This window comes from Adiantum capillus-veneris, chromosome 29, assembly GCF_014529385.1.
Source record: "Adiantum capillus-veneris isolate H3 chromosome 29, ASM1452938v2, whole genome shotgun sequence".
NCBI classification, from domain to species: domain Eukaryota; kingdom Viridiplantae; phylum Streptophyta; class Polypodiopsida; order Polypodiales; family Pteridaceae; genus Adiantum; species Adiantum capillus-veneris.
The window spans coordinates 115,610,650-115,622,572 of NC_140959.1; the positions used below are offsets into that span (position 1 = coordinate 115,610,650).

The following is an 11,923-nucleotide window of genomic DNA, read 5'->3' on the forward strand; positions in this document are numbered from 1 at the left end:
ACACTACTTTTGGATGTTTGTCGCAGGTTTCAAGCAAAGTGATTGGAAAAATCTAGGTACAAGTATTTCCAATTTCAAATACCATCTCAATGAATGGAAGGGCACGCACTCAGCTTAGATGGAGCAAGGCATCAACATTATGAGAACTAGGATTCTTGGGTCCAAGAGATACGAGTTTGCAAGGTGCTCTATTACACACTCAACCAAAAGTTTTGTGTCTTTCGTCTCATGCTTCTTGCATTGTGCTACATATGGTGTAGCAACTCAAGTCCCAAAGCTGACTCCTTTGAAGTTTCAAAGGGCACTCTTGCCGAAGCTTATAATCTCACCAAGAAATCCTCCAAATTTCCATAATGTTTTTGAGGGCATTGTGGTGCTACTAGATATCTTGAAGTAACTTGACTGCATCATAGTGATTGATGGCATTGACAATGACAAGGAATAGTTGAAAAGTTTTCTTGTATTTTTCTCTTCAAGAAGAACTCCATGCACTTTTTGGCGGTGCATCCAAGAGGACAATGCATTTGTGATGGGAGCTGGCTTTCATTCTACACTTTGCATGACAATAGGAGGTTTCCACCTATCCAGTGTTGACAACCCCCCCCCCCCCCCGCCCCCCCCCCCCTCTCTCTCTCTCTCTCTCTAAGGTCTCTTGGGATAGTTTCCTACGACGTTAAAATTCTATTCTTCTTCTTCTTCTCCTCCTCTCTCTCTCTCTCTCTCTCTCTCTCTCTTTGGTCCCTTTGTAAAGTAGAGAGAGATTCTATTTCTCTCTTGTTTGCCTTTACAAGAGGCTACAATGCAGGACATGAAACAATAAGTACACACTCGGCTTCAAGTCTTTTCTACAAGCATTGCAAAGGTTATGGAAATTTGGAGGATTACTTGGTGAGTTATGGAAATTGTTTGTAAAGGATAGGAAACAGTTACACACTCAGCTTCAAGTATTTTCCACACACTTAGTTTATTGAGTGTTTCTAGAATCAAAGGTTATGCCATCATGGCAAATTTGTTGTTTTGTTTGTGCAGGTTTTATAATTTGTAGAGTGAAAACATAGTGCTCAATATGTCTTTCTTGGTTGTTTTGGCCTTGAAACACATAATCACATGTACTTATCCATGTATACTTAACATTTATAAAGAATGTGTGTCCTACATTGTCTCTCCTAAAGTTAGGATGGAACTCCAATGTTAGTATTATGTTGGTGCTAGTATGAGACACATAAGGTTTCAAATTTGCTAAGATTTCTCCTATAAGCTATGAAAACCTCAACTTCCTAACATCAATTTAAATCTAAAAGTTTTTTTTTGTATCTTTTTGAACTCGTCAATGGGGATTTTGTTGCACATTTATGTGATGGATCTTTCAATGATGTGTTCTTTTATTGAGTTCACTGGTCATTGTTTAATGAAGAGACGGATGATATAAAAAATGGTGTACAATGTACAAAGACTAGAAATCTTACATGAATTGTCTTGGGAAGGGTGGCTTTTTTGTTTGACTAGGGTAAAAGTCCCAATAAAAGAACACGACCCTTTAACAGGACACACCTCCTCCCCAGAATCACACAACGACGTTTGAGAAGATGGACTAGCCCATCTGACATGGAATACTCTCATTTGCAGGGATTTGAGTTCGAGTTTGGAACAATGCAGTTCTTTTTCTGAGACATGACTGTCCTAAGTAAGTGTTTTGCATCGGGAACTGTGCATTGTGTTGGAAAACATGCACATGTTGTTGAAATGAACAGAGCCAAGCTTGTTTCAAAGCACATGATGCAGCATATCTTTTGCGTCTATCCAAGCTGAAAGCAAAGAAGAATGGCCCCAACACGGCAACACACAAGTTCATTGTCCTTAAGCTGGGCACTTTACCCTAATTGCGGGTGCAAAATATCAATGCCGACGATTTTTTTTTTGTTAAGAGTTTTTTCTTTGCTTATTACACTTGCAAAGGTATACGATTTGAGCAATCATGAAACCCTTTATGGGGTTGAAATCTTGTGCAATTTAAGTAAGTTTAGTGCATGGAGGTTTGAGTATTATACTTGTTATAGTTGCAAATGTACACAATTTGAGCAATCAAACCCTCTATTGGGGTTGAAATGTTGTATAGTTTAAGGAAGTTTAGTGCATGGAAGTTTATTATTGACCACATCACAAATTTGGTGTATATAGAGGTGTATTAAGACCTAGGATGATATCCCCAACATAGATAGTTTATAAATAATATTAAAAATTATGATTGTATATTGAAATATAAATATCCCAAGCTTAGAAGGTAGTCAATCAATTTACTAAGTACTTAATCAACAATCAGGAAAAAAGACATGCTCTTTCATAAACATGGGATAGAGGTATGAACATGGTGATTATCATAGCTAGTTTGATAGTAATTCTTCTTATTTACATAGAGGTTTAAATATAGTATTTGTATCTTAGATAGTCCACATTCAATCGTTAGCATTGTGATTCATATCTTTAAGAAATTATGACTACATTGTTTTCTTTTTTATTACATACACTTTCTTTCTGCTATATCTAATTGAAGGTAGGCCATGTGATTTTATCACTTGTTTTTTAAGCTTATAGATGTAGAGCTTTTGAAGTGGGATCTAGACTCAGAATCTCAAGGCCTAAAATTGGCACCTATTTTTTGTCAAGGACTATTTTTCCTATCAAAACAAGTGCTTCAAAAAAACACATGTCATTTGACATGGTGGAAGCTCGAAATTGCCTGTCATTTTTTGTGTTTATACCTTTGAGTAAACATTATATATGGCAAATTATATAAATTGATCGCATTATACAAAGCATATAAAAGGGGACTTGAAAAATTGCATGCCAAAAAGAAATTTCTACTATGCCTGGAAAGCCTGGTGATTTTATCACTTGTTTTATATAAAAAGACTAAATGAACTGGCAAACGAGTGCAATAATACTAGTGGGTAAACTCGGTAGTCTAGAGAAGTTACTCTTCTGCAACACTTTGCACAATGCTCACTCAACGAATGCACTTTTGAATCAGTAGCTCAGCTCTTCTCCTTCTTACTCTAAGACTCTTGATTCTTCAAATGGAAACAACTGCTCTAATTCCTGTTGAGCACCGGGAGTCGGTAGAAAGGTTGCGATAGGGCGGGCCGTTCCCTCTATCTCTCCACTCTGCCCCAAGAGTTGGGCATTCCCTTCCTGCCAACCTCTTCTCCCTCCGTGGCCCCGATTACCTCACAACCAAGGCCAAGATCCCAGTCTCTGACTGCCTCCTCCATCCCCTTGCCTTTGACCTCCTCTAAGGCCCCTCTCACATCTCCCACATCATGAACCACCCCCATTCACGCATCCGCACTGCCCTCGACACCGCTCTCCATGACACCCAACCTCATCATCACCAACCTTTTGTGTGGGCTTTCAACTTCCAGCTGGGAAACAACAAGCATCGCAGCTTGGTTTTCTACTTTGTTAGCTTCAGCAGCCCTCCCCAAGGCTCTCTTATGCAGAGATTCCTTTATTTATTGGGTCAAATCTCCTTGGCCAGTTGTGTGGTGTTTATATTTTTTATTATGTTTTTCTACGATTTATTTATTTGAGATTTTTTTTAGATTGTTCAAGAACCATAGAATGCATATTTTAGTGCAAAAAATGCAAGAAACTGTTGTAAATTGCAAAAATGTTAAAAAACGTTGCAAAAATTAGTTAAAAGATCAAAAGATGCAAAAAAACACAGAATTTGTCATAACCTTAAACCTTATCTCATAGAAAACTGAAAAAAGACAAAAAAACTGCTGCATCTAAAGCTTGACGCATAGTGCCTCCCGACAACGACGCCAAAAATGTCGTATTGCGGGGGACTCGTTGTGCGCCATGTGTGAGACACTAAGGCTACAAACACACAAAATGTTTTTGGGAAGCTCACGGACACAGAAGGTGTGTCACTCACCTCTGTAAGCTGTCGATACAAGAATCTTGCACCGCCATGAAGTGGGAGCTCGCTACCGCTGCTCAACCGCCTCCCCGTTGTCATACCATTACTCACTCGCCCTCACTCACTCTCTCTCTCTCTCTCTCTCTCTCTCTCACTCTCACACACACACACACACACACACACACACACACACACACACACATACACACACACACACACGCGCGCGTGCGCGCTCACACACAACATGAGTCTACGCGGGAGAGAAGGAGAGCAAGCAAACCATACCTTCAAGAATAAGAAAAAAGTTAGGGTTATAGGCTCTTTTGTGAGTCGTTCCAACCACACTTGTGTGCCCACACTTGGCTGACAGTTAGTATGCTCTCTCTCTCTCTCTCTCTCTCTCTCTTCTCTCCCTAAATGTGATGTGCGCCTATAATCGACGATCACCCATGAATACATGTGTGGAGTCAACAAGCCCGACACATAGCTCAATAATAATAACAAGGATGACCATAATTAACACCATAGAAACGGGCTTTTTATTTGAAGATGAGAAACACCATACATTAACCACATACCTTAAAGATGGCTAGATCGGGTGTCACCACCAATGGCACCCTCACACAGGGAAAGTACTATGCATCCAACAACTATTACAAACATTACATAGATAAACAAGAACCTCGCAACCCCGTCATACTAAATTTTGGAACCCATTATATAAAAAAAAGCAAGAAACTAGGAAAATGAACAGGAGTACCTTCATCGTTTAGCAAAATCAAACAATTACCAATCCATCCAAGCTTTGATGGGAGCCATGCTCGCTCATACACGCAATGTTGCCACTCGAGAGAGTGTCTCCTGTCATAAGAAGAGCTCTCCACCATCGATCGCCCTTTGGATGAAACCTCATGTTGTCCGTTTGCCTCTCCGATAAAAGGGATGGCTCCTCCCATGGATCCAAAAAGCAGGCTCTAGCAAGGAACAAGAGTGCCCAACAAAGGCAGAATTTCTCGAGTGCTCCCTCATGAGCCCCTCATGTCACCACACCTACCCCAACCAGCTCCTTCAGAATGCCTTTCCTCCCCACACCCTGGTGCAACATTCCCTTTGATCCCCCTACTCTGAGGTCTCACAAGCTAAGAGAGGTAGGGCATACGTGCTTTCAGAAGCCGAGAGAGAGAGAGAGAGAGAGAGAGAGAGAGAGAGAGAGAGAGAGAGAGAGCATGGTAATGCTCATGGTGTTGCTTGTGAGTAGGAGGGACTACTCGACTTCAATATCATGACATGCTCTCAATGGGCATGTGCGAGCGCTACTGGTTAACGTCAACCTTGGTGAGCAACTATGTCGTTTTTTATAGAATGGAGGACTCAAAGTCCTCGCACCATGATGCCCTGCCCAACCTCATTACTAAATGACACCTCCTTTTGGAAGGTGGGATTAACGGCTTACGATCACCGATTGATTGTGACCGTTGGATTGCCTATGGAATGCAAAAGATTCCCACTTTCTCTCCCCCACAGGATTGACTCTAATTACTAGGCTAACGCGCGCTCGGTGAAAGGTGTTGTGTGTGTGTGGTAAGTTTATAGATCATGGCATCGCGGACAAGTTTACACCTAGTTCACACCTAGTTCACACCGAGTTCGCATTGAGTTCACACCAAATTTGGTGTGGTGTGTAGACCCTCCCCAGTTCACACCTAGTTCACACCGTGTTCACATTGAGTTCACACCAAATTTGGTGTGGTGCACATACCTCCGAGTTCACTCTTACTTCACACCTAGTTCAAATGACAATCGGACTGCCCGGATTGCCTCACGATGCCTACCGTGGGCCATTGATCCCACCTCCCTAGGGAGGTGTCAATTAGTGACGAGGCCCCGCCCAAGGCTAGAAAAATACATTTCCCTAACCGATGAAAATAAGGGAAAATTTGAAATTCTCCATTTCTTAGGTCAAAATTTGAAACTTTTGTCGGTAACTACACTAAAAATTGTGTAAATTATAAAAGGCAAGCTCAAAATCTAAGCGAGATTTTTTCATTTCAGTTGGTTAAAATACACTAGACCCCGGTTGTTTTTCTAGCACTGCCCCGCCCATGCGAATGCAGTGATCGAGCTGTTGGCTGGGGTCAAGCCACACACGTGAGAATCTGCTCTAAATAAAAGAAGGTCTTGCGCTGTGTGGAGTGTTCCCAAAGAACATTTTTCCAAACAAATGTAAAAATTTGAGCTTTCAAATTTACAGGTTTTTTTGAAAATTATAACTAAACTAGGCAAAATTTTACAGCTTTTCCAAATTATAAATTTTTATTTTACAGGTAGAAATAGAAACCAAAATGTAGCAGGTGCATTGTACCTACCTGTTTACAGGTTTTTTGTGAACACTGACAGTGTGTCACCTTTTTGGCCTGTCCCAAAGGGGGGAGGCCTTATGATGGTTTCCCTTTTTGCTAATGAAAAAGAGAGGATTATTTTTTATTAAAATAAAACATTTAGTTTTTGAATGTTTTTGGTCCTGCCCCAAAAGGCAGATGCCTTAGTAAGACATTAGTAATGCCCCTCCTTTTTCCTAACTAAAATTACTTTATATGGTTTTGTTTATTTCAATTGAGTTTAAGACTCAAAAAAGATCTGATTGGATCGACGAGGTCATGGGCGCTCATAAAAGTAACATGGAGTAATGAAATGATGGCTTTGGAATACTGACAAGACCTTGGAGCAATCTTGGCTGCACTGTGACACGTCTTCTCCTAAGGGGCCAAGGCTCTATCCCTTTCTTCTTTCTTCATTCTTCACTGCTCCAATGCTATGGAGATTGCACAGTGCAAACTCCACGAAGATGCTCCACCCTTGACAAGCGTCTCTCTCTCTCTCTCTCTCTCTCTCTCTCTCTCTCTTTTACACACACACACATTGCAAAGTGAGCATGTGTTGCTAAAGAAATGGAGGACAATGTATAGAATGAAGGTGCAAGTGATCAGAATCAGCAGTTGCCCTATCTTGACCGCAAACTTCTATTACTACATGTCTTCTCTTGTTGGCCCAATATGCCCACCATCAACGCCGCATTGCACCAGCTCTCCACATGGGCAGGCGAGACAATCTCTGCTTGCTCTACTTTCTGCGTGCCACAAGGCACACTATTTCTTGTTCCCCAATCTCAAGTTCTCTCTCACACGGGCTCTCCAATAGGTCCTCCCTCTCTCACATTCTCTCCCTCTCACACACACGCATAGTCTCTCTCTCTCTCTCTCTCTCTCTCTCTCTCTCTCTCTCTCTCTCTCTCTCTCTCTATCTATCTATCTATCTATCTATATGGGATAATCATCCTGTAATTATTTGCGTGTAGAAATCACCGTGACTACCATATCCGGCGACACCGTAAGCCTAGTTTCTCTCTCTATATCTCTGACACACATCCACAACTGCCCTCTCTCTCACACACACTCCCACAGCTCCTCTCTCTCTCTCTCTCTCTCTCTCTCTCACACACACACACACACACACACACACACACACACACCACTACAATGTGCAAAGTCCCCTACAACTTGCAATTCTCACCATGAAGCCAGGCCATGCTGTACTTGCAGTGTTTCCCACAATGGCCTGCACATTTAGTATTTAGTTAAAGAGTAAATACTGACACTCTGTGTGTGCAAGCTCCCCATGGCAGCTTTAGTACATTTGGGTGTGTTATTTTGCTGCTTTTTGCTATGTGGACTTGCTTCATGCCAGCTTTCACCCTCCCATGACTTGTACGTTGTGAAGCATTTGCAGAGTTGGGGCTTGGTTGAATTCTAGCAAAAGCTGCAATGCATGGGAGTGACGCAATAGAAACGCCTTTAAGGAAGACTTTCAAAACTTCTCCCATAGTAGGTAGTAGTGGCCTGCAAGATCTCTACTACTATAGCTTTCAAAGGCTTCATGTCTACAACTAGAAATTTCTACTGCTGAAATTTTATACGAGGTCATCCCATTGCTAGACTTTTGTGGAGGCAGTGGCCAGTCGGACCATTTCTTGAATGCTTGCAAGGCCCTGTTGTTCAACAACTTCAATGCTTTCATGACTATATTGCTGAACAACTTGAGATGCACTGAAGTTGAATGGACGAGATGCTTTTTGACTATTAACTCTAAGGAGATGCTGTCCGACTATGAACTTTGTATGACATACTTGTACACATCAATGCTGCAGAAACAAATGATGCATAGTTTTCCAAAAACAACACTCACTTAAATCGTGGGATCCTTGCAACTTGATCATGTGTTGAAGTATCTAGATGGGGACTTCAATTTGCTATTTGATCTTTTTATTTGTTATCTAATATGCAGAATCCAAATTTTGTGAGCAAGGTGATGCTCAAAAATATGTTTCGTAGATGATACAAAATGATTTTATGTTTAAGGAACTTGCCACAAACCATTGATTGGTAATTGTTGTTTTAAGGTACTTAATGCAAACTCTTGATTGGCCAGGCTCAGTTGTATGCTTTTATCACTAGACTCATCTAACTCTCTCTCTTTCATCTAGCTCAAGTGCCCCCAACCCCCATCTGTGCCCTTCCCTCCAAGCCTACTATTGCTTGTGCCCTTCCCTCCAAGCCTGCTATTGCTTGTCAGCTCTCGACCTCTTCATGCATGCACATAGGAAAGCGTACCCAAAAACACAATAGGTCTCCTCCCAATTCTTGTTGTTTGCAAGACCATTGCATGTCACTAACAAAGTTAGTATCCTTTTGTGCACTTGTTCTTTGTCCTTGACTGTCCTTGCTTTGTAGACTGCTGACTCTTGCCCAATGCTCCAAACCAATCTAGTTACTCATAGCATAGTAGCAAGTTTGTGCCAAACATGATTTCATAGGAGCTTGATGATTGGGGATCAAGTTCAACGGTAGTGCAAGACCTTGTAATAACAACACTTTCCAATTTGTATTGTGTCTTGAGCATAAGGATTTCAATAATTAGTTTTATATTCCCTAATGAGTTGTGATCCGTATGTTGCTTTAGAAAATGCAGAGAGTTCCTTGCTTTAATGTAAAACAAGGAACTCACAATCAATTATAAGCAATTTTTTCCATGAGATGAATTATCACAAGGGGCTAGAGACCTAGTCACCACATCTCGCAAAAGCTCATCTTGTTGAGTATGTATGGAAAGACAGTAAATAAAAAGGAATCCATTTTCCTTGTGCTTGGTTGACATAGAAATTCTATCATCTTTCTGCATCCACTTCATAGCTTGTAAAATGCTTATTTGGACCAAAGTGGTTTGTAGTTTGTAGCCCTATAACTAGTTGTTTGTAATCTCCTTTAACCGAGAAATTCACGTAATGGAAAATATGTAGTTAACAAACAAAGTAGACCCTTATGCTTCTAAGTCTTTATGTTCATGATCAACTCATCAAACGAGGATTTGGTACGAAAAGTTACAATTGAATTGTTGGCTTACTGCTGCAAAGCTATCATTTTGGGGCCCAAAAATGAAAATGCAAGCAACTTTTATATCGATGTATATAGATCCAAAGAGTGGTGCTAAAGAAGTGTGTAGATATATCTACCTTCTTATGTGAGCTTTAAGAGCTCTCAAAATGAAAATGCTAACAAGTTGTACATCTACTAATATATATGGCGGAAGGGGGAAGCCCTTTACATGTGTCGCAATTTGCGACCTGAAGGCTAAAGTCCAAAACAAAAACAAGCCCTTTTGCACGCGATAAAGAGGGAGAGAGGGGGGAGAGAGAAAGCCGTACTAGTCAATATTTAAGATGCAAAATCTGGTGATAGTCAAAAATTTTCAATCTTAGGTTCTAATGTGATTTTTGAAGTGCAGGTCTCGTGATTTTATCACTTGTTTTAATGTAAAAAGACCAAATGAGCTGGCTGCAAACGAGTGCAGTAATACTAGTGGGTAGACCGTAGAGTCGGTAAGTAGAGAAGTTACTCTTCTGCAACACTTTGGACAATGCTCACTCAATGAATGCACTTCTGAATTATTAGTAGCTCGGCTCTTCTACCTCTCCGGCTCCCGATTTTTCTCCCATGGAAACATGGAAACAGCTGCTCTTATTCCTGCCCAGCACCGCGATTGGGTAGACAGGTTGCGACAGGGCGGGCCCTCCCCTCTGTCTCTCCACTCTGCCCCCCCAACAGCTGGGCATTCCCTTCCTGCCACCTCTTCTCCCTCCGCGGCCCCGATTACCTCACAACCAAGGCCAAGATCCCAGCCTCTGACTGCTCCTCCATCCTCTTGCCTTTGACTTACTCCAAGGCCCCTCTCACATCTCCCACATCATGAACCACCCCCATTCGCGCGTCCGCGCCGCCCTCGACATCGCTCTCCGTGACACCGCGCCGTATCACCAGCCTTTTGTGTGGGCTTTCAACGTGCAGCTGGGCAACAACAATCATCACAGCCTGGTTTTGTACTTTGTTAGCTTCAGCAGCCCTCCCCAGGGCTCCCTTATGCAGAGATTCCTTGATGGGGATGATGCCTTCCGCAATGCCCGCCTCAAGCTCTTGACTCGCTTCCCCGAGGCACCATGGCTTGTGCAAGTGGCGATAGGGGAGAGGTGGCCTGTGTGTATGGTGGGTAAAATTATGAAGTGCACCTACATAAGGGAGAAGCACTACATGGAAGTGGATGTGGATGTAGGGTCATCGATGCTGATACGCACGGCCATAAGGCTCACATTTGGTCTTTTTCCGCTTGTCACGGCGGATATAGCCTTTGTGCTGGAGGGCAATGATCCAGATGAGCTTCCAGAGAAGATTTTGGGGGCAATGAGGCTTGTGAAGGGAGAGCCTTCCTCTGCCCCCTATATGGAAATGGACATTGGTGAGGAAACAGCTAGTGAGAGTGAAGTGGTCGATCACAAGAGTGCGAGTATCAAATCTAAGTTTATGAAGCTGTCAAGGTAATGCAAGCAGGGATGAAGAAGGTAAAGGAGCTGGTGTAGAATGACTGTGGGCGACTCAAATCATTCAAGGGAAGTGGGCGACTCAAATCATGCAAGGGAAGCTATTGGGTGCCGGCCAACAAGGTCTGGCGGCCTCTCTCTCTCTCTCTCTCTCTCTCTCTCTCGTTAGCTATTGAGTTCAAGTCTCGTCAGATACATCTTTGATGTCTTCGGATCAATGTTGAGCGACAATCATTTTGCTAACCATACACAATTTTTTCCGCTAGGGAATTTGATAAATTTGGGCTTATTTTTGCATTTTCTCTCACACACACACACGCGCGCGTGCCACACACACGTGATTCACTTTTATTATTTTTGGAGTCACGTGTGGTGGGTAGAGTTAATTGTCCTCACCTTAGTGTTGCAACGTGCAAGAGTGTGAAACATGAAGTTTGAATACAAGATCGCCAAGTCTACACCCCAATGCGAATGTACGTCTGCCCATCTTGGTCTTGATTTTTACTATTTGGTAAAATTAATTTACGTTTTTGTTTCCCACTAGTTAAAATATCGCGCAACTTGTTGATGATGAGATGCACCCAAGCATATTTAAAGTACTAGTGTGCCATAAATACCAAATGGGTTAGTTGTGTGTTAATCGAAATGGTGAGAGTTTATGGATCGATAAAAGTAATTTAGGTACCCCCACACGGGAAGGGGTAATTTGTAATTGCAAGAAATCTAACAATATCATGTCATGATCTCCAAGAAATCTAACAACAACATGTCATGATCACACGCAAAAGGAAAAGTTATTGTTATTTGGGAAAGGGAAGAGGGGGGGGGGGGGGGGGGGGGGGGGGGGGGGGGGTGGGTTTTGATGCAAAGTTGAAAAGTTAAATTAAAAGGAGAAAATACAAGAGAAGGGTCTCAAGGTAGGGCAGAGGAAGGGCCCACGTGTACATCTTTACATCTCATGTATGCATTCAAACATGATGAGTCTAGGGACAGAGTACATTTGGCTGAAACAAAGTTTCCACTTTTGCCAAGGTAGGAACCTTTGTATCTCATGTTGACTTAGCTGAGAAACCATG

General features: G+C 42.1%; 1 pseudogene; it reads left to right on the top strand.

Annotated features, from left to right (window-relative positions):
- The first annotated feature begins 9,926 nt into the window (after positions 1 to 9,926).
- Positions 9,927 to 11,162, top strand: LOC147419809 (protein ENHANCED DISEASE RESISTANCE 2-like; annotated as a pseudogene).
- Positions 11,163 to 11,923: the final 761 nt, after the last annotated feature.